The 24,829-nt window shown below is 37.8% G+C and overlaps 1 protein-coding gene and 1 long non-coding RNA gene across 6 annotated transcripts in view; one reads left to right on the top strand and one right to left on the bottom strand.

Moving 5' to 3' along the window:
* The window catches only part of LOC106088107 (uncharacterized), a 133,615-nt gene that overhangs the window by 67,904 nt on the left and 40,882 nt on the right, over positions 1 to 24,829 (bottom strand). The window lies entirely within an intron of this gene.
* The window catches only part of LOC106088106 (uncharacterized), an 86,791-nt gene that overhangs the window by 25,700 nt on the left and 36,262 nt on the right, over positions 1 to 24,829 (top strand). Inside the window, exon 4 of one of the 5 annotated variants that reach the window (XM_059367521.1) lies at positions 6,478 to 6,520. The exons of the other annotated variants lie outside the window; for them this stretch is intronic. The gene's annotated coding sequence lies outside the window, so the exon portion shown is untranslated. The remainder of the gene's footprint in view (positions 1 to 6,477; positions 6,521 to 24,829) is intronic. 5 annotated transcript variants of the gene reach the window in all.

The raw sequence follows: 24,829 nt of genomic DNA, 5'->3' as shown, positions 1-24,829 counted from the left end.
TACGGCACAGAATACCACGAAGTGTGAAATTCACCTTCGCCTTCGACTACGACTGCTGTCGATTTTCGCCTTCGACAACGGGAATAAGGGAGAATACTCAGTTGAACGTAAGTAGTCATGGATAATCTTAAACGTTTGACTGTAAAATTAGAATTTTTTTAGTGGTAGTCCATCATTCAGGCAATGGACTACATTTAGGTAACATTTAGTTAGGACATCATTTAGGCAATGGACCCGCACGGGTAACCCAGCACGCGATCAACTAGGCTACCGAGGCGGTTCACCCAATCTGTGGCATCATCTAAGACAATCATATCAACTTGCCAAAAGTACAGCTCCCCGTTGTGAGGCATAGAAGGGAAGAGTTTTGGAATGCTACATCGCTCTGTTTCGAAACATATTCAAGTTCCGGCTGACTGCCTAAAAACGATGAAAGTGATGATGTACCAGCCGCACAATCTTCCGCACGTGTGTGTGTGTGTGTGTGTGCTTGGTTATGGTACTATGAGATTTACCTTTCTTTCTCTTCTAGTGATGAGACGAATGTTGTGCTCAAGATCACTTTATATCGCCTCAGCAAGTTTCAATTCGGCGAAATGCCAAACCGCTCAAAGTGTCTGCATTGTGAAACTAACAATTACCTCACCTCTTCAAAACGAATCCGAACGTTTCGATAACACCTTCATGAGAAGACAATTTTTGGTTAGTATATGCGAATACACCAGCAATAGATAACCATTATTAACACCGCCATACGAAAGCGTGGTTAAATTTTTATTGAATTTGGCTCATTTAAATCGAACGAGATTCTTTCTAGGCGATTGTAATAAATGCCACAAATTTGTAAAACGGTTGTTGTTGTAGTTGTTCATGACACAATGCGTTGATATTTCCGGTCCACATTCGAGGATATTTCAACCACAATGACAAAGCATCTGAACAAGGCAACTGAAGTCGGAGATTTACACAAAAACATAACCAAACAGCGGCGTACAATCGCACATTGACGCATGCAGTTAACAGGTAAATAATAATTCGTCTTTTAACAATGTGTGCTGCTACACGATGCACTCTACTGGTCGGTCATTGTTTGTCATCAAAAGACCTCAATGAAAAATAAAATAAATAACCAATAAAAAATAACAACAACAACAACTCCCTTCTACACGCGGAGATAATGTCTATCACGAGGTGCGTTCACAGGGTACAGTAAGTGGTCTCTCTTGCAAGCGACATGAATGTGAACCACCACTCAACTCAGTTTTTGGTGGTCGAACCTTCCAAAACTAGAGTCAATTCATGCGAGGGGTTGTTCAATTGTAAGACAAATATTTTATTATTTCAATTTGGAATTTCGCAACGGGGTGGTAGCTTTGTATTCATTTAAATGATGGATACACAAATATGCCTTGAATACGCCGATCCTTAAGCGATTAAAAAGCCTTAGGGAGCAACTTTGCACCAAAAACACCTCCAGTTATCTAGCATCTCTAAAAACAGTGCCACAGTCCAATTTTGTTTCTAGCGCCATAAATGGGTATAATGTGCTTGGCCATCGTCTCGTATTTTTGTTTTCTTTTAATTTTTAGCATTCGCAATGACATGAGCAAAGTCGAATATTAAAAGAAGCACTAATTCACTTTTTACTCACAATACTTTGGGGTAAAATCAAATAGAAACTAGATTTGAAATGCCATCAGAGAAAGCACTGTGCCCTGTGCCGATCAATAGTGCTGAACTAGTTTTCCGGCTTTACCCAATGACCTAATGACTCAAGGTCTGCTTTCCATTTGCATATCTGTCTCAGCACACATTTCTCACAAGTCGTATGTCACTTTGGCTATTGGTTGGCATTTGCCTCGCGCCGCAATGCTTTGGATGTTCTGTAAGCCCCAGCACTCAGTGTATGAAAGTGGCCACCGTTTCAGTTTGTAATCGTTCTGGTGGCACGCCAACCTTAATGAACTTTTTTCAATGGGGCACAAAAGGGGAGACTGACAAACAACACCTTGCGACATATGACATTTACTCCGAAGTGCTGATTCTTCTGCACAACAAAAACAGCTCCAACGAAGATGCCCCAAGCCTTTTGCACCTTTTCATTCTCGGGGGTGAAGAGGGCGCGACGCAGCAGTTGGTAATGATGAAAAGCAAAAGTAAGAAAAGACAATAAAACTTTTGTCACACATTTACTTCGAGAGAGGGCCCAAAGCAAAGTCCTACTTTGTTGCAAATGGCAGCAACAGGGAGGGAACAAACGACGTTGATCTTGATGGACTCTTAAGACGGTGACAACAATGCACACTCACCCAGGCTACCCTTGGCCCCCTGTGGCCGTGATCCCTCCTTCTTGGAAGAGAAGTGAGGTGGAACACATTCATTCACCACCTCCTGTTGTGTACAGCTTGCTATGGCATTGCATTCATAATAGATTCGACATTTTCGAATGAAAGTTTGATTTAGTGCCCCAAGGTTGTAAACAACCATATACATTTTACTCCAAAGGCTTCCATGAAATATACAGGGTAATATTATGCCGGCAACGTTCCTCTAAACACCCAGTTATTTTTTTGTGATTTGGCACCATGCCAAAGCAAAATTAGAGTGATAAACGATTCGGTTTTTGAACTATTTAAAAAAAATGAGTGCCGTCAAATAGAGGAAGTTAAAAACCAAATTGGTCACATTGGAATAGGTGAAAGGCATTCATTCAGCGTGTTAGATGCACAATCGATCCGAAGATCAAACATCTATTCGGATCATTGCCTTGTTGCGGGAAAGGTTCGCACCCGTTTGAGCGTAACGAGAAAAGTACTATCTGACACTACACGTAAGTTGGACATTGAAAAGCTGCAAACACAACAGATGGCAAAGACATACTTCACTCGACTGACCCAACTGCTTAATGAAGGCACTCCTTACACGATGATATAACGGCACAGTGGCAAACCATTGCCCACGCCATGGAAAATGTGGCGAAATCCGTACATGAGTACTAGAAGCCTCCCACAAGAAACCTATGGTCCGACCGAGAATTCAGAATGCTACTGAAGCCAAGAATGCGGCATACAGAGCAACCCTGCAATCAGTAGCAACGCGCCAGGAAATGGAAAGACATGAGTGTAAGCGAACTGCAATCAATGTACAGGTGTCTGAATGAAATCTGGAAATTTTACCTAAGAATCAAACATCAAACCGATGTACGGTGGGGTATTTGGTAGAGCTGGCAAACTACCGATAATCTTAAAATTCGGTATTTTCTATAGTTTTACTTATAAATATCGATAGTATCGATACTATCGTTAAATTCCCATCACCTAAATTTCAAACGATAATGAGAAGTAAAAACCCGTGGATCGATTTATATAGAAGCAATATCAATGCATTGACCAAATAAAACCAAGGTTTATAAAGACAGTTGGAAGTCATGAGAAAAATTGTACAAAATGTTAGCCTAATGAGATGAAAATTGCGCTCTCTATAGGCGCAATGTATCATAATTCAGTGTCAGATTGCTTATTTTTGTAGGCGCAATGTATCATAATTCAGTGTCAGATTGCTTATTATTGTTTAGTTTTGCAAAAATTTAACTTTTGCGATATTATCCATAGGAAAAATATCAATCGATATTCAGTCAAAAAATTAAATATCGGTAGTGCCAGCTCTAGTAATTGGCCCTCAAAATGGCGCATAATTGATTTTTTAAATTTCCGATATAGTAATTGATTTTCAATTTACGCCAAAAAAGACAATTCAATTTTCAATTTACGTCCTATATGTCCGTGTATTGATCTGATAGCAGCCAAGCGGTTCATAAATAGGTTTGGGCGGTATAAAAATGGGGTCTCTTTACAAATTTTTAATATTTTTGTGAACATAGTAATAACCCACTGATGGTACCTTAGAAAAACGTGGACAAATATTCAGCCCAAAAATACATAACATAAGCTATATCTTTAAGGACAGCAGACGATGTCTTCCAGGACTGTAGTGGCTCTCATTTGTTTGTTTGTTTATTAAAGGCATAACTAGTGCAAAAAGATTTAAAATCTTATAAGTGACTGTGCTAGAATTGTAAGGATATAGTAAATTATTACAAAAAATACAAATTGAAAGTTACATAACAGTAATTATAAATAAGCATAGATAAATAAAAAAATATAATAAATAAGGAACATTATTTTAAATGAAAATAAAAAGTGATTTAGTGAATCCTGCATAACATTTAAAAAGGTCAGCATTACTCAACAGTTGCAATTAATTGGAGAGAGAGTTCCAAGGACGTGACATGTGAATAAGAATTGCGGTTCGGAACAGTCTTTTGAATCTCGGTAATATGAGTTTCTTGTCTCTACTGGATCTGGCGAACTGTAAATGTTTGTAGGGATATGGAGGTTCTTTTGAATGTACTACATAATGAAGTTATATTAGGCATTTGTTCTTTTATATTGGCGGTTTTAGTACTTGCGTATAGTTGTACATCATCAGTATACATTTGTATATTGCATGTCTCAGGAACGTCGGGAAGGTCATTTTTACAAGGACTAAATAACAGAGGGCCGAGAATGAAACCCTGGCGCACACCTCGCAATACATTTAATGATCGAGATTTTTGCTCGCCGAGAACAACACACTGAGACCGATTTGACAAGTAGAATGATATTAGATTACAGGCTGAATTAGAGAAGTAAAAGAGTTTCTTAACTTTCGCCAACAATATATTATTATTGACCGTGTCAAAGGCCTTGCTTGTTTATCTTGACAGCTACCAATCATCTAAAATACGAATATCATTCATTGCATTGTGTAGAAAGTTTAGACCACATCAATTGATCAAACCTAAATTGCTTTAATTATGAAACTACATATTTTTGAAAAGTCTAATAACATTTAGTCTTTTGACACTTCACCAACTCGCCATTAAAGATCACATGAAAGACTCTACCCTACTTCAGCCTATTGCTATGCGAAAAAACTTTTCAATTCTACCGTCTTAACGCTAAGGACGCGTGCAATTGAAAAGCTCATGTGACGTAGTGCGACACATGGTTGTGCACTCAGGAAATAGGAGGAAGACATGCACTTGCCTTGTGATTGAATCCCGGACATTCTGCTGTTGTATGGACAAAACTTACATAGCTTCGACATGGCTACATTGGCTCGGACTACACTCCTTTGAAGTGCTGTTTGTGTGTGATAGTACAGGGTTCGACTAAGTAAATAGTCGGCTGTCACTGAGGAGAAGTCCATAAGGCTCAGTGAGGCTGAGTGGCGCAGTCAACGTTTTAAGTTGTCATTTGCAATGTTGATGGCTTCAAATTGAATTTTGGGGTTTTGTTGGTCAGCGCAGTGCTGAGTGTGAGCGTGTAACTTGCCGACGAGAAAATTGAAATAGCACTAGAGCCGGTGGAAAGCAACACAAGGCGGGAAAGGAAACTTAGCGTTGTGCTCTAAGGCAAAAATGCAAATGCAAATCTCTAACAGAGTCATTGGCTATTATTTCCAGTATTTTGCATTCGGAACATGTACAACAAACATTCAAAAGATGATAGCTGGTACCACATAAAACTAGTCAATGAAGTGCCGCGGTCTAAGTAGGACAAAGTTCAGTTTAGCAAGGACATAAGGATTAAATCCTCCAAAACTTGACGCTTGAGCAAAGTTTTGGAGCTTTTTAAATGTTATAGCCACTACACAGAAAAAAAAGATGACCGAAAATTTGAAATTTTTCCTTATTCGTAGGATTTTAGCAACGAAACCGAATCAAACTTTTTAATAGAAGCAAAATCATAGACTATTGGTTGTAGCCAAAATAAAAAGAAGCGCCAAGACAGATTAATGAACGGACAGCACGCCGATAAATGTGTATTCTGCAATACCAACAAATTGAACAGTTACTCCTCGTCAATCAAAGATTGCTGGGTAACAGGTTTTGGCTTTGTGTGTGTTGCTGGTGCTAGATGTTTTTTGAATAGAGACATTGGCGGTAGGTGGTTTCTATTCTTACTGCGTTCGATGAAAGTTATCATGATATGATGCAAAGAGGCTTGCTTCTGCGACTGCACTGCTCACTTATTAGTGAATAGATGGAAGTATGTAATCTTTTTAGGGCTTTTTGGATTGATGATGAAGCTTTGATCAGTTCTGATGCATTTATAGCACACTACATTGTCTTAACTTTTTAAAAAAGGTTTTTTGCTTTCTATTCTAAGTAGAAGTAAAATCAAAGCCTATTGGTTTTAGCTGACCAAAGAAATCCACCAACAAAAATTAAAAATTAAAGAGTGAAGTGTTTATGCTATATTTTCCTTAAATCGGGAATTCAGGCTACAAAAAATAAAAAGAAATTTTTATATAAGTGCAATATTACAATTTTATTGATATATTATATTATTGTACTATATATAAAATCGAATTAAAAAAAAGAAAATATATAATTTAAAAATATTTATTCTTAAATTAAAATTCTTCCTTTAGGAAAATGTTGCTTTATCATTTTGGAAAATTTTCGACTTTTGCGGTGAGTATATCCTTCAATTCCGATTTGGTAATTATTCTTTGAACATATCCATGAAGATATGCACTGGCCATAACACATATTTGAGTGGTAATAGATATTCCACATTTAGTAAAAATTATGAAACATATTTGCGTCGCTCAATTCCACCCTCAACCCAAGAACGTTTCCATTGCATGGCGGTGAACAATTCACACTCTCTACTAAGGCAAGCACATTTTCCTGAGTCAGATGGCCCACTATTTGGCAGCAATATTATCGAATAAAAAAGTCCAACCATATTTTACGGAGAAACGACAATATGCTTCATAACACGAAACGGTGGTTGCGCCAGCAGCCGCAACAGAGCCCCAGTTCAGGACCTTAAGCGTGTAAGTCAAAAAGGTGCGAGAAAACAAATAAGGATGCAAGCAGATTACGAGCAATAAAAATGGCAAAAACCATCCTTTTGAATTGAAAAGTTGATTATCCGCCTTTAGGCTGCCTCTCATACACATACTGATGCCGCCCTATGGAAGTTTTGTGACAATCCAAGCAACTCATGTCTGAAGATGCGTGAGGGTAAAAAAACATACATATTTCTATAGTAGTCTAAGAGAAAAAAAAAAATACGAAAGGCGGAAACTGTGAGCCAGACATTGGTCGTCATTCATAGCATGGGAATATAGAGTTTATCCGTATTAATCACATTGTAAGATGTGTTCATTGAGACTCCCTGCATTTGATCTGACGACTTTTCTTGAGACATCTTTGAGGCTTTTCTTATCGCACCTGTTGTAACATATAGAAGTTACTGAACAATTTAAAATTTGTGGTATATGCGAAATACAGATTCTTAGAAAAGAATCGAACAACTATTATTCGACTATGTTGCACTTAAAGGGGACAACATTTTGCAAATGTCGCCCCAACCCTCTCATAGTGTTACACTTTTTGCATTTTCAATATGTAGTCATGAAGAACTTTCTTGCAATGCATCTAATATGCCGTTAGCTGAATAAAACGCCTTCACTATATTTTATATATTTATTTTTTATATTTCGCCACTTTTTTCCGAACATTCAAAAAATTTTGTCTTCTACTTCTTTTCAAACAAAATTTGCTTGAATGATAGCCTCTGTTTTTCAGTGCGACATTCCCCACCGTAGACTTGGCACGGTGTAAGAAATGCAACATTTTTCCACTCTCTGTAGGTAACACCATTTAAAACGAACACTTCACACGGTGTTGGGGTTACATTTTTTTGGACAAGCGAACACAAAATTTTGATTTCAGTTCAACATGTCGAAAAAATGCTACAATTTTTTGCACAATCGAAATCACCATAAATTTGATAAATACATACAACAAATAGAACCTTTGACAAGGGTAAACTTCTCATATATCAGTGAGTGCTTTCCGATTCAAGTTAAAGGCCTCAATGATAAGGGACCTCATTTTTTATTTTTTGATCGTTGCCATCGGTCCACCATGCCATTAATTCTCGATTTCTGCCATTTTTAAAGCGGCAACCGGGCCACAAGCGGCGTTCGGGAAGAAATACAATGCATCCTATTGCCACGAGTCCAAATTAACACTTAAATTGTTGTGAGGTGTTTTTTTTTTTTTGAAAAGTTATAAAAAATAATTGTTTAACATCATAATCATCGAGTACCGAAATTCATAAAAACTGAAAAAATTACTTTCAAAAGCTTTAGAAAGGCATATTCATGAGATCGAGAGCAAAATGGTAAGGATCTCTGGCAGACGAGATGCAATTGCAAATGACGATCACTTAACAAAGAATTATCGGCTAGCTCTCCTTGCCCTCTCCTTTTCCCTCTATTGTTTTATTATTTAGTGCGGATAGCCAGAGTGAATGTCACTTCGATTTTTGGCATCCGCCAGAGGCTCTATTAGCCGTATTTGTCAAGTGCATAGTGGCTGTCGTTTGTTTAATACAATTATTATTCAATTCATGATTTGTTTTGTTTTGTGAGCAGTAACATTGTTTACCTCCGCTTCGATGTGTCTGCCTCTGGTCAGTTGTTGTATGTGGTATGTGCGTCAAGTCAATATTTAGATATGATTGTCAAACAGCGGCGCTCGAGGCTTGACTGCCAAGAGATCCGAAAACGGCTCTGTGAGTGCGTTGTCGCCAAATGCCCAAAACTCAACTGTATTGACGCTGTCGACTTGTTTCATTTCACCCGTCTACACCCCCTACGTGCCCGTCTTTAGTTTCAAATAATTAACCTTGAATTGAGTTTTATAAACATTGGAGTGGCTTTGAACAGTGCTCAAGGTCAGCCATGAGCGTTGGTTAGGTAGTTAACAATGGATGAAACTATTCAAGGAATGCTGAAGTTCATGGATATTTTTTCAATCGCAAAAATCGCAATCAAATCGCAAAGAAATTTAACAGATTTATATTGATAAAATTATATGGATAGGAAAAGTGGATAAGAAACCAAAATTTTTTAATAATGCGGCAAGAGTTAAGCTTAGGAACATTGTAGACAAAGTTTTAATATTATTTTAAAAATATCATATATTTAAAAACAAATAAAATAAAGAACCGCAAGATGTTCTATTTTCTAAATACGATGCTATTAAAGTGATGGTCGAAAGCTATGCTATATCCTGTTGAAATCACAAAACGATTCTGAGATCGAATAAAAATAATCTCAAAACGAACGGACAAACGAAAATGCACGACACAAATTGCTCTTATACAGAAATTTGAAGAAAGTTTCTTGTATCGAAATATCAATTTCCGAGCATACAAAGGCAGCTAGTGGGACAAAGTGCAGAACTTGGTTAGTGTTGTGTGCATTTCATAAAAGTACTTTCGCAATTTCATCGAGATAAATACAACCTCACAATCTAGTATCTCTGGTGATATTCATGCTTATAGTCAGATAAGCCCGACTCACTCCCATTTGGGAGAAATAACGTAAAACAAGTAAAAGCGTGCTAAACCGAATCTAATATACCCCCCATCATGGATCGCATTTGCCAAATTCTTTGCCCCGTATCACTTTACAGGCAAATAAAGGATAAAGGATAAGAATTGCTATCATATAAGAGCTATATCAGATTATTGACCGATTCGGATCGTACTTGGTTTGCATGTAAGAGACCATAGTAGAGATCATTGTGCGAAATTTAAACAAAATCGAGTGAGAACTTCGCCCTTTAACTCAAAAAGTAACATAGGGGCTCAAGAAGTAACATAGGAAGATCGATCTATAAGGGAGCTAAGTCAGTTTATAAACCGACCATATTTGGCACGTATTTTGACGGTTATAAAAGAAGTCGTTGTCCAAAATTTCTGCCAAATCAGAAAAGAATTGCGCCCTATAGAGGCTCATGAAGTGTAATCGGGAGATCGGTTGATATGGGAACTTTATCAAGTAACGAATCAAAACAAAACAGTTCGTGCAAAATTTCAGTCAAATCGGATTATAATTGCGCCCTCTAGAGACTCAAGAAGTTTAGGTCCGAGATCGGTTTATATGGCAGCTTTATCAAAACATGGACCGATATGGCCCATTTACAATCCGCACCGACCTACACCAAGAAGAATTTTTTCAAAGTTTCAAGCTCTACTCTTCCGAAAGTTAGCGTGCTTTCGGCAGACAGACAAACGGACGGACATGGCTAAATCGACTTAGAATGTCTAGACGATCAAGAATATATATATATATATATACCGTGGAATGACGAAATTAGTATACCCTCATCCTATGGTGGAGGGGATAAAAAGTAGCTTGGACCTCTGGAAGCCGGTTAGCTTTAATTTTTTTGAGTGAAGTGTGTTTTTCCCTCCGCCTGTGTATGCCCCCCGCATATTGACAATATTTTTAATATATTTTTGATTTTGCAATGTCTTTTTTCTGTCAGTGTATAATTATGACTTAACACACACATTTCTATATTTCTAGTAATAGATATAGCTATTTATCCATTTAGCACCGAATGGGTATTTAAACAACGATGACATAAAATCTCACCAAAATAGTAAATCTGTCGCCATATGTTTTTCTTATCTAAATCGCACCAAAATAGTGAACCTTTTGCCATATAAGAAGACATAAAAACTACTAAACGGTTTCCAGAAATCTCACTAAAAATCATTTAAATTCAAGAACTCACAAAGTGTTCGGTAAGTGTGTGTTATTTTAAAAGTACTTTGACTGACATAGACGGTCGCGATTTCTGATACGAAACAAAATCAAAGACTGTTAGTGTTGCGTTTCCCGACTTGGAGCTTTGGGGTCCTGGCAAGACTACATAAATCTCACTTAACCCGAATCAATGGTTTTCTTAAAGAGAGAAAATTTGCACATTTCTGGATTTTGAACTATGTAGTCAGTGTTTTAAAAGACTAAAGGACTTACTGCCACCGTAGCGCAGAGGTTAGCATGTCCGCCTATTACGCTGAACGCCTGGGTTCGAATCCTGGCGAGATCATCAGAAAAAAAATTTCAGCGGTGGTTTACCCCTACTTGTGCTGGCAACATTTATGAAGTACTATGCCAGGTAAAACTTCTCTCCAAAGAGGCTGCGGCACGCCGTTCAGACTCGGCTATACAAAGGAGCCCCCTTATCATTGAGCTTAAACTTGAATCGGACTGCACTCATTGATATGTGAGAAGTTTGCCCCACGTCTCCCCAGGGAGATTCTAAAGTTCTTTTTCATAGACCTTTTTGTGGATGTTCGTTCTTCTTGTTCAACGATAACAATTTTCGCCAGTGGGGAGCATTTCTCTCGTCTTTCAATTCGATCATTTGACAGCTAGAACATCTGCGCTCCTCCAACTTGCCAGAACAAATGTGTGCGTGGAACGGAAGCAAAAAGGAGAAATATTACGTGAACATCTATACATGCATGCAAACAAACATATGTACACGCATGAATAGCCCCTTTGGCTGGCTGTTCGGAGGTCGTATTTAAAAGATTAGGCGGTTGATGAACCTGAACATTTCAAATTAAACCTTTTTTGTGCAGATCCAATTGTCTTGGCTCCCACCTGATTTTCTTTTGTGTTTAACCAAAACTCAAAGAGTATGGCCTGTCACGGGGTATGTGCCAAGGTACGGATATGGGCAGTTCACATGTGTGTAGCTTGTGGCAGTACAAAACTCATAATTAATTGTACAACAACAACAGCAACAACTACAACAATTTACTAGAAAATAGCAGCTGAGGAATTCAAACACAATTCAGAATCATTAATCACAAGGCACGAGAGAATATCTAGTCGGGATTTGATGCGGCAGAGAAGACGCTTAGCGGGGAATTCGATAAGCTAAATATAATTATGCCAACAATGAAACTGCGTACACACTAAAGGGCGATTCCTTCGAGTCTTGGTAGTAGAGTCAGAAGTTGTGAGCAACCAACTATGGGAAATACTGACACATTCAACGGCGAATTCGTCATCTCGCTTCGTCTAACCAGTGCCCAAAGGCAAACAACAAATGCCGTAACGCGTCACTTCGTCAGCCAGTTGAGGCGATTTTCATTTTAATAGCCAGTCAATCCCTTCACGCGTCGTCTCCCTCTTACGTCAGCGAGAGATCACTTTATTAATTATTTAGTTTTATAATAGAACCATCCGCCATTCGATAAACTCCCTCCCATCCGCTGTACTTAAGTGGAAATCTATGTGCGACTGTGAGTTGGCTTTTTGCGCTACCAACAGCGCTCCATCCATAATGGAATAATCACCCAATCATCCAATCGCCTAATCGCACGCCAAGTTAGTTTTTATTGCTTCAAGTTCTGTATGATTCGAGTTATCAAAGTTTGAAACGATCAAAATAGTTAATGATCTCATCACTTTATTAGTGGAAAACGACAGTAGCCATGCAATGGCCCTGCCAAATGCGACCTCAGATAGATATGTGACATGTGACACCTGCAGGTAAATTTTAAATACAGGCCAGGCAGGCGGAGGCCAGAATTGTAGCATCTGCAGCAGAACCTACGATCGCTTTATTTCTGAATTTCCACTTTCAACGAATTAGCCCAGCAAGCCCGACAAGCAAACGAAATGCCAGCAGCACATGCCCATGCCCATTTCTGGCTGTTGCTAATTCATAGTTTCTAATTGCGTCCACGCCTGGTACTGGATTCCATGGCGCAAAGAACCGTTTCAAAGAGCATTGCCTTGGGTATTTATGCAAAACAAGCCCGGCAGACACCTACCTACCTTACAAGCAGCGAGTTGAATGAACCTTTCTGCTTTTGGTCTCTCCCATCGCCAGAACGACGAAGGCAGAAGACTAAATCCAATTACAATAGAGCACCCCGTATAAACAATAAATCTTAACCACACAATCGACCGACCGTACACAGATTGCGCCGGCCAGTCAGCCAGTCAGCCAGCCAACCAGTCAGTCAGCAGGAGGGAATAGACCTGAGCAGGGACATAAAAACAATTGATATTCAAAACTCGTTAACGACCGCAGTAAACAGCAAAAATACCAACCTACAATAGGAACACATTCAAGATGGAGAAACTTTCTAAATCGCTTTGAAGACATCAGCACCAACCAACACAGGCGAGTGGAAATCTATCATTCTGTCAAAAGACAAGTCCCCCACTATCGGAGCGAGATGTTGGACGGAGTATTTGACAGGCCTGCGGCGTGGCCACAAAGGCTGACAAATTGAAATTTGACGGTGGCTGCAAAAGATTCAGCACCAATAGCCAGCAACTTGACCCACTTTTGCCAGCAGAACAATACCCAAATGATCGACAATTGCCGATAATGACAGTTGTACGATCTAAGTGTGGCCACAGAACACAACTCTCACTCCAATATGTGTCCATTAAACAAAAAAAAAGGAGAGATAACCTACTTCTGCATACCTATCTGTCTACAAATTATTTTAGCTTTTATGCATGTGTGTGTGCTTAGATGTGCATTGTAAAACTCAAGGCAAATTTGAAAGTAGCTACTCACTACTCTGTTCCGCCAGTTATTAATGGCCTTTTCATTCATCCATTCTTGCCACTTGTCTTTGACTAAATCAAGCATTCCTCTTATCATAATCAAAAAAATAAAATATATGGGCATGCGTTGTAGCTTTAGACATATAGCGAACATAGCTAAGATAAGATCGGATAACAATCATAAACAAAATAATTGACACTTGAGCAAATCTTTCAAATCGCGAACTCATCGGTTTTGGTTTGCATTCCTTTGAGTTTTGTTTTTACCAAACCTAATACGGAAAAATGCATCGCGAAACTGAGCAGAATCCCACACAGAAGAAAACACTTTGCCTTAGTAATTTTCTGATTTACTGGTCGCTTTATGGAAAGCTTTTGCTATGCCTTATAACAAGGGTTCGGAATTCTATGCACAAAAAACAGTGCTTTATGCGCATATATGTATATCTGCATTAAAAATCGGAAAACATACTTCTAGAATAGAAAATATGAAACAAATTTGGTAAAGAGGCATAAAATTTTGAAAATTTATCTGGTTTTTTAATGACTTTTACAGTCTTTTATTGATGCAACAAAACACAATATAAGAAAACATAAACATGGTAAATAATATACAATGTGGTTGTTCATCTGGACAATTCAATTCGTAAACACCTAAAAACAGTTTGTCACTCCGTCATTCCGCTAAAACAACAGACAGTCTGCTTAACATGAACAGCGGACATTTTTTGCTAAAACAACAAATGTTTTCAATTGTTTATCGTAAGGCAAACACGACCGTAACATAAAACTCCTTAAAAATGTTGATATCCCTTCTAGTGTAAATAGTGTTTCTGGCGTATTATGCTTTAAGTATTCTTATTACCCAAAGGAAAGCTAATGACCATGAAAAATTTGTTGGCCAGGGAAAATAATTTTTCCTACTAAACAAAAACTGTGCCACTGAAATGGCCAAAAATGTATACCAATATAAAGGAAATGCTTCGATTATGGTTTTTAAGTTCATAACATTACAGACAATTTAAATCAATAGCTAGAAATTGCTGATATCAGAAATCTTATTTCTCTCGGTGCATAATAGGCGCATTTATAAAAATTTGGAGTACAGATCGGCATATAGTAGAATATAGCTGCCAGATATGTCGAACTCCCGAGATATGTAAGTTCTTAAAAGCGGCGGTTTGCTAGAACCAGCCGATGTTGCATTTAATACAGCATAGTCCAAGATAGAATAAACTTGGGCACAGGTAGATATAAAGAAGTTTCATATTTACTTACAGACAAACGAAAATGTGTGTCTTAGTGCATATTTACATTCCATATTCTTTTTGCATAGTATAATACAGAAATAAGTAGACAATTTCTTTTCAGTAAAATTCCACAAACTAAAATCTTCTCTTCCAACATAATTTCTTATGATCACTAGATCGACTCCTTTTGGATATGCCAGATATGCCGAACTCCCGAGGTATGTAAGTTCTTAACAGCGGCGGTTTGCTAGAACCAGCCGATGTTGCATTTAATACAGCATAGTCCAAGAACGAATAAGCTTGGACACAGATAGATATAAAGAAGTTTCATATTTACTTACAGACAAACGAAAATGTGTGTCTCACTGCATATTTACATTCCATATTCTTTTTTCATAGTATAATACAGAAATAAGTCGACAATTTCTCTTCAATCATGTGGACAATTTCTTTTCAGTAAAATTCCACAAACTAAAATCTTCTCTTTCAACATAATTTCTTATGATCACTAGATCGACCCCTTTGGAAAAATACCTAGAGAAATTAAAACACATTACCGGCCGTAATTGCCAAATATAATGCACTCAGAGAAATTTGTTAGTAAATAACAGCAACAATTTTTGCTGTAACAGTAGAAAGTCTGCTGAAAATAGGACACCAGTAATTTTTTGCTAATGGTAAAAATTTAAAAAATACCAAGAAATAAAAAGTTAAAATAAGCTCAGAAATATCATATATATTTCAAACATTTTTATATTCCATCTTATCTTTCAATTTTAATAGCAAATAATAACGTAAAATTTTTTCAATTTTCTACAATAGCAGGAGACAAAATTTTAAACATCAAATGAGCGCCTATTAGTAAACGCCTTAATTGTTGTTTAGAAGTTAAAAAATTTTGTATGGATTCACTCAAAAGTCTAAAATTTCTAATTTATGATCAGCAGACAGATTTTATTCATATCAGCAGACTGATTTTCCTGGGTGTAGCATAAAAAAACAAAAAAACAAAAAACTCGTTTGTCAGTTCCGTAATAGTTTAGCAGATTTTTGTCAGTACTATGTTCGTTTTAACAGTTGGAAAACACTTGTTTTTCGCTATTACTTCTTTGAAACACTACAAAAATCTCAATGATAACATTATAATCTTATCAAATGTAACAATGGAATGTTATACTGAATGGAAACAGCATGCTTTGCTTGCTTCAAAATTTGTTCTTCAAAAAATTAATCATGTCTGTCATGTCTGGTTTCCCATTTTCGGCAGACAAAAACTGTTGTTTAAGCAAACATTTTGGCTACTTTGAATAACAAATTTCGTTGAGCCTATAAATAAGACGTAGGTATATTCATAATGATTTCCAACTATGCGCCGGTCGTGTTTGAGAATAAAACGGAAATCCTTTTGCAATCAATGCCTTTGTATTTACACGAAGCACAACAAATATGCATTTGCTAAGAATTCCGAACCCTACTAATAACTTTGTCCTTAGTTTGTGTGTTAGCTCTTGGTCTGGCTGAATTCTAAATCAAAGGATCATCCATCAATTTGGCTTCTGATACACCTTGAGATATTTTTTACCGTTTTACAGTTATTTGCACTCACACAACAACTCCAGTTGAGCCTCGATTATTCGGTCCGCTCGGGGCCGAGCTTAGCATGGAAAATCGAAAACACAGTTAATAGAATTTTTTTATACCCACCACCGTAGGGTGGGGGTATATTCATTTTGTCATTCTGTTTGCAACACATCGAAATATCCATTTCCGACCCTATAAAGTATATATATTCTTGATCAGCGTAAAAATCTAAAACGATCTAGCGATGTCCGTCCGTCTGTCTGTTGAAATCACGCTACAGTCTCACAGATTTTTTTTTTGTCCATAAGCAGACTAAGTTCGGCCCTTCGATATCTTTCTTCAATTTGGCCCAGATCGGTCCACATTTGGATATAGCTGCCATATAGACCGATCTCTCGATTTAAGGTTTTGGGCCCATAAAAGGCGTATTTATTGTCCGATTTCGTCAAAATTTGGACAGTGCGTTGTGTTAGGCCCTTCGACATTCTTCTTCAATTTGGCACAGATCGGTTCAGATTTGGGTATAGCTGCCATATAGACCGATCTCTAGATTTAAGGTTTTGGGCCCATAAAAGGCGCATTTATTGTCCGATGTCGCCGAAATTTGGGAAAGTGAGTTGTGTAAGGCCCTTTGACATTCTTCTTTAATTTGGCACAGATCGGTTCAGATTTGGATATAGCTGCCATATAGACTGATCTCAAGATTTAAGGTTTTGGGCCCATAAAAGACTAATTTCTCTTTGTGTATGTGTCTTTATGTATACCATACAGAATTTTTATGATTCAAAACTAAAATTTGTGGTGCTACATTGTTCCAAGATATGACAGCTGTCCACAAAGCTGTATTGATATTTTTAGTCTTGACGAAATCATGTCTTCTGTCTGAAGTCAGAATGCTCCTTGATCCATAGGTTGAATTAAGCATATACAATGTACGGCGGAAGAAATGTTACTGTGACTATCAGGTATCCGAACACTAACATCTTGGTGTGCTTACATCTATCTAAACGCAAAAGCACTTTGCACTCCTCATCGAAACCAATGTTCTTCAGATTTTGTCTTACTTCTGAATTTTTAGATTCACTTCTGAGGCATGTATTAAAATTGCTATCTTCCTTTTTTATTAAATCACGTAAATTTTGTTTTCCTACATCATATTGTTCTGATAACAACCCAACGGACTGACTGACTTTAATCAGTTCAAATTTTTCCTGACTTGAAAGAGCTTTACGTGCTCATTTTGTCTCTTTGTTTGTTGGAGCCATTTTCTCAACTTTAGCTCAAAATAAAAAGGGGAACCCCAGAGTTTTACATAAAAAACATGCATTTAATAGAGGTTCAAAACCAAGTTAATAGAGAACTGGATAGTCGAGGTTCAACTGTTTTATGATTACTACGAAATTTCCCATTCTCATTTCCCAGGAACAGGAGATACTTCACTCATGTCAATGAGTGCAGTTCGATTGTGGTTTAAGCTCAATAATAAAGGGCCTGCTTTTTTATGCCGAATTCGTACGGCGTGCCGCATAGCGACACCACTTGGTATAGAAGTTTTAACAAGACTGGATACCTCAAAAATCTAGCCAGCATTAGTAAGGGAAAAAACCACCGCTGAAAATTTTTCTGATGTTCCAGGCGTTCGGCGTCATAGGCGGACATGCCAACCTCTGCGCCACTGTAGCCTCCGTTGTAATGTGATTCCTTTTTTAATCAATTCGGCAAAGTTTGAGCAAATTTTTGGTAATTGGCAGCTCTATTTTTATCTAAGCCATTCTGAATAACATTTTGTGCGGTTATAACAAGATTACACGAACAGACAGACACATAAATCGCTTTTAGAAGTGCTTCTGAATCCATCCTCCTCCAGCAAGTGTACAAACTTGCATTATCATACATCACAGTAGTGTTGTAAAAAATAAAATTCGGATGCACTTAAAACAAATTTAATTCAATTCAAATAATTGTCCAAAATTCCTTTTCTCTTTTACTGAAAAATTCCATAATGGGATCAGCGGGTGTGGTACAGTGAGGGACACATTGCTTTACTTGAACACAAGCGCTTTAAAAAGTCTGCGAGCATAGACTATGGCGACTACGATAGGCGTACGTGGACTTCATAGTAATTATTACGAGCGTCAAGCTAATACAGATATCTTTGTTTTTTCAATTGTTTGCGTGAGTTGTATCGGCACATTAATGGTCATTTCGTTAGCGACATTAGAAGCATTCCAATACTTCCTGATTTGATATTCGCAGACAGGGCAACCACACCATTTCCAATTGAACTTACGAGACATACGAGTACAATTGAAAGTGACAAATGAGAGATGACTTAAAAGGGATTAGGTTCATGCGAACAAAACACTTTCTAACAAGAACTCCAAAATGAAACATTTCCTAAAATTTGCTAATGGCTCTCGGATTTTTATCGATTATACAGCCGATCTACAGATCGGCACATATTGCATAGCCACCTTTTGTTACAGAATTTCTTAATTTTTTTAAGGCTGTTATGGAAATCATGAGAATTTGAACCTTGACACAGCAGCAGAGTTTGCCCCCTGTTCTCAAGGACTTCTGATCCACAATTCAAGGCACCCTAAATTATAATGCTACAGATGAGGCAAATTGCTTTTCCTAGAGTGATTTTCTTAAACTGTTTTTTTTTTCTCTTTCTATGGATATTGAAAAATGTTCAAGAAAATTATGAGTGCAGCTCCAACCTACTTCGGTGATATGCGGGAAGCATTAAACTAATTATTAAAAGTACAAACAGCATTGCCGCCAACTCAAATCGTTCTTCCTACATTATGCAGCGACTAAGTGGACTGGGTAGGGGCATCCCTAATAGGATTCTCGGCTGATGGATTATAACCATAATCTTGGTTGCAGACGGTTTACAGGCGGTAGTCTGCATGCCCGACCACAATTCTTCCGCTATTATTCACCCACCCCGCACTGTTTTGACAATATAATGGAAGTTATGAGGCTCCTGAAGCCGTAGCTTGCGCCATGCGAAGCTTGCAATTTCACTTTTGCAAAGAGTGCTGATGCAAAGGATACGTCGTTGCGCAGCGGCAGGGGAATTGCATTGTGTTTAACAGACTGTCGTTGTGGGGTTTCCTTGTCGGCAGCAGTAAATTTTGTGACATCAGGTCCTTTGCCTAGTGCTGATATGTTGTGTGTGTGTGTGTGTAGAAAGTTTACGAGGTAGAGTCATACTGTGCCTGCCTCTGTCTGGAACATTTTAATCATTATGATAGCCTTGAATCATCTCCGAATGCTTTTCGTATGCCATTGTACGAAGTGGTGAATGATGTTCTCCGTTGAAGGATGTGCTTTCTTCACAATGGTGACAAACGGCGGACAGAGAACGCAGCGCGGAGTTGGATTTCATGTACAATGGAAATGGAAAATGTTTGAAAACACAACCGGATGAAAATTGATATCAGGCAATTTGTTCTTTCAGGAAAAAGCGACACACCAAGACTCACTCTCGGAAAACATGCCATTTGGAAATTAGAAAAAGTTGTATTGTTTATGATGTAAGGACAGGCAGGAAATGACAATAAAATATTGTGACAGGGATTTATTAGCGTACCTATCCTCCCCTTCTCAAAACCGTTTGGATGATCAGTGGCTACATGGTCCACGCAATCAAATGTACGTTGATATTCTATCGATTCCATAGAATTGCTTGTGGCCTTTTCCACCCTCATTGCAAAATGCCTTGTCCATGTCGAAGTTGTAGCAAAGTCGGGTGATAAAATCTCTTCGATTTCATTTGGACAGACTTGCTTCCTCCAAGAGCTACCGTTGCGTTGCGTCTTTCTCAGAATGACAGAGTTTTGCAAAATATTAACAAAATTCACAGCAGGAGTTTCAACAACGCAAACGTCATCTGCCCTCTAGAGTCAGCCAGTCAGCCACCCATCCATTCAGCCAAGACCATAGACACTTCGAAGTACATTGCCATTACCATTGCCTCAACATTCAATGGCACAATCGAGGACAAGCGTATCCCTCTATGTTTGTCGATAAGGGATGTTTTAACATGAAATTCTCTTCCAGTTCGCAGAGTTTTTTCCCCTCCATCCAGTTTGATGTCATTAAATTTTAATGATTTCCATCGCATGGCCTCTGCTCAGCCGAAAACCAGACGTGGGGTACAGAACAACGAAGCAGACAGACGACGTGTAACAGGAAATTGTTGCAATCCATTGTTAATGTGACCTTTTCTGGGTTCTCTCAATCATCTCTTCCTGCATATATATCCAGACCAATTTGAAACCAAACCAGTTCGCATCTACTTTCAAATCGCTATCCCCAGTTCAGTTGTTTAATTTTTCCACAGCCCAGGGTTGTGGTGGCAGACTACACTTAAAGGCGAAGAGATAATTTAATCTATCATTTGCTCCCGTTGCACTAACTACATTGCCTTATGAAGCCACACCTGGCGCGTTAAAGTTCAAATCTGCTTGATTCTACACTAGCCAGTCGGACAACTTCAGTATACTGTTCATGCACGGCCCCGATTAAAACCGCTAACCTTTCCCAAAGGCACCTTTTCAGGTATATAGAGTTGGTTTGGTCGCCTCTCTTCATAGAGTGGCGAACAGGTTTCCCGTTTAGTCTCCTGTTCAACAGAACAACAAATCAAATGATTTTAGCAACAATAACGGACGCCCCGGTAGCCGAGTTGGTAGCGTGCTTGGATTACAGGGATGCAGGGGTCTTGGGTTCGATTCCCGCCAGAAGCCTTGGTCTATCGCCACTGTGGTATCACAATAGACCTAAAATTGTATAATTGAGTCTGTAAAGGACTGCCACTCTTACCTAACCTAACCTAACGAGCCAAAGAACGAAAACTTTAAAATAAAGATGCTATTTTACAATTGATTTTGCTATATACTAACAGGCACAACCACCCGTTTCAAATTTCGATCACTGATTGATTATCATTTCACAAATGACTGCCCAAATATAATTTTTTGAAAAAAAAAATCGTTTTTTCAACTTAATATCCTTACGTAAAACAAATTCAACATAAAATAACGCCCCTTTTAATAAGGCTATTCTATATCTTTAACTAAGGTTCAACATTGACTTTCCCCAAAGTCATCTTCCTGAACTTCAACGACATTTTAACCCTCATTTAAGAATTTGTATCTTTAACAACAAGACACAAGTTAAGAATCTATTCAACTGCCATTTAAAATAGAAAATCCTTAGTATCAGTAAAAATTCTTTCACCCAAGGCAATGTCTCCTTAAAAAGTTGGAAAATTGTTCATCTATAAATTAAGATCGTGATCTTTGTGTCAAATCTTTGAAATTAGAAAAAAAGAAAATTTTCAGTGTACCATTCTTGCTAAAGCATTACTATGCACGATTTTCAGTGTACCATTCTTGCTAAAGCATTACTATGCACGATTTTTCCCTGTCCCTTTTTTCCCAGCGTTGAGGTAGATGTGTGACCGTATAACAAAAACTTCTGCTACAATGAAAACTATAATCCGAGAAAGAAGAATTCGATTGGAATTTAACATAGTAATAAATTAATTACGACGTGAATGGTTGACACCCACAACATTAAAACAAAATTCCATAGTGACAAGCGGGATAAGGGAGTGAAGGCGTTTTCAATACAAAATCCGAAAAAAAAACAAAAACCAAATGACATCGTAATGAAAATGTGAAATGAATCATCGAAATAAACAATTAGCCACCCCATAAAACTCCAAAAAGAAGGGCGAAATAAATAAAATTCATTCCTAATAAAATACATCGCAGCATCCTTGGACGACAACAAAAATGTGAAATGAGATGAATGCACGCCAGGCACCAAAACGTTCCAAATGCATTTGGCTTTCTTTCCAAATAGAGCAACTTTTTTCTTCTTGCCTACCATAAAACGCCTGAGGCATAAATCGTCCAAAGTTGACACAAATATTGAACTAAACAATCAGTTGAGTGACAAACGGACTATCTATTAGGAATACTAGACAAATTACACCTACGCAGCTTCCAATTCGTTTCAGCATAGACACGCGTCCGCCTCCATGGGGCAATCAAAACAATATGCAGGATTTTTTGAGTTCAAAAATAGTATGCAAGCGATTTGTAGCTAAGAAAAACCAAATGCGCTGTTCTTACTGCATACCAACACACACTAAGGATTCTACATACTAACACACACTAAGGTGTATCGCCTGTATTGTTCTGAACATAAATAATTGAAGTCAAAACTGTGGACGGTGAAAATGTCTAAAAAAAAGGCGAAAAGGTTTACACTGTTGAGACAAATTAGTATTTAGGGATATTTAAAGGATTATAGGATTAAGGGATTCTCGAGATACCAAACAAATGCAACCCACAACCCAGTCACCACGCATATTGGGATGCCTGTCGAAGAATGATAAAATATTGCGCCAAGGTCAGGATGAAAGAGACTTTGAATTACAATATTTAACTAAGACAATTTATTTTACGGCTTCTTTAAGTTTTGCCGTTAACATTTAGAGCATAAAAAGTCAAAAACAATGAAATTTAAAGTTTTATGCTTAGAACCTGTTTCTCATTCTCCGGTTACAATTTTTGGTACCGACATTCGTCTTGTTAATTTCTTAATATATGCTATCCTATCAATAAACCTACAACCCGGCATATGGGTTCGGTCAACCCGGTTGAGATCTCAACCCGATAAATTGAAACAGATGGGGTTTGTTTACCGATTGCTGCGTAATATTAGGTGTGTTCGCTTAATTGTCTAGTAAAAATTTGCAGGAGGGTTAGAAATTTCTGCTGAGGAAAACAGCTCCAGCAGAAATGTCCAATTTCTGCATATTTTTGAGTTCGCAAACTCTCTAATTGCTGATATACTACCAAAGTAAATTTCCCATGAACACTCCATTAAGGAACTCATTGATATGAACTTATCTCATATCAATGAGTGCATTCCGATTAAAGTTTAAGCTCAACGATATGGGGCCTCCTTTTTTATGCCGAGTACGCCGTATAGCGACACCACTTGGTAGAGAAGTTTTAATCTGGCAGGATACCTCACGAATGTAGCCAGCATTGATAAAGGGAAAACCACTGCTGAAAATTTGTCCGATGTTCACGCCTGGATTTGAAGCCAGGCGTTCGGCGTCACATACGGACATGCTAACCTCTGCGCCACGGTGGCGTAATATATTGTAGCTATATCTTCTAAATTACCTTTAAAATGTACGAGAAACCCAAATTTGTCAATCTTCTCGATAATTAAATGAACCGGTAAGTTATCACGAACTTTATTTTTCTACGAGATACCGTCCCTTAAGCATTCTCGAAAACTAGATTTATACTGTTTAATTGTTATTATAACTATTTGGCGGTGATGTACACATATACCAAAACAAATTAAAGCGTGCTTAGTTCGGCCAGTCCGAATCATGGGAATCCACCACCATGGATTCTACTGCACTCAGTTGAATAGCATTTTTGAACGTTACATACCAAATTTCAGCCAAATCAGGCAAAAATTAAAGCATCTAGGGGCCGTACGAGGCTAATCAGGAGATCGATTTTTTATGGTTTTAGATCGATTTGGATTTTATCAAGTCATAACGAAACACTACGTGCAAAATGTTTGCCCAATCAATTGCGATTTCCAGATGCTCAGGATCTTAAATAGGGAGATCGTTTTATACATGGCACCGATATTGAAAGCCCTACTTCGTCGTAAAAGAACACACCGTACAAAATAATCGGATACAAATTGCGGCTTCTAGCGCCACAAGATCTCAAATCGGGATATCGGTGTGTATGGGAACTATATCCAAATCTGAACCGATATGGCCCATTTACTATCCAAGTATCTGTAAAATAGGTCAAGCTGAAAACTTTATTCGTTCGATCGCTGACGTCGATTTTGACAGAAGAATATACTAGTGTATCCCAGCACTCGATAATCGAGTACCACTTATAATCCACAAAATGTAAACTGCCCTCCTACGCCTTATCTATGGCTTCTCATCTCTATACACTAAAATGCTTTCCACAGTAACGAGAAACGGATGCAATTTTACAATTGGACACCTGCGTGCACTTTCGTGCTGCCATATGGCAACACCAAGGCTAAAAGACAGAATTTAAATAAAAAAAAATCTCTTAAGGCAAGCTTTCCACAAAATTTTATCTGTATTTAACATGAAAATTAAGCTGAAATTTGTTAATTAGTGCAAAGTCAAATTAATACTACCATAACGAAAGCGATAAATTTTAAATTCGCAAATGTGTCAATATTTAATTTTAGTTCAGAAAATGGCACACAACCACTACATATGCATTTTAATTACAATTTAAATTCATACACCTAGTTCAAATTCAATGACTTCACTTGTTGCAGGAGAAATTGGATTTTTTTATTATCCTTTTTTATTCGTTATTATGACAACAGCCAGTGAAATCGACTTTCAAATTTGCATTAATAGGCTGAATAATTTAAATCATGGCAAATATAGTCCGATATAGCGCAAAGTGTAGAGGTGT

The sequence above is a fragment of the Stomoxys calcitrans genome, chromosome 4 (genome assembly GCF_963082655.1).
Source record: "Stomoxys calcitrans chromosome 4, idStoCalc2.1, whole genome shotgun sequence".
NCBI lineage: Eukaryota > Metazoa > Arthropoda > Insecta > Diptera > Muscidae > Stomoxys > Stomoxys calcitrans.
Note: the sequence above shows the minus strand (reverse complement) of the source record. Positions and strands in the feature narration are given on the sequence as shown.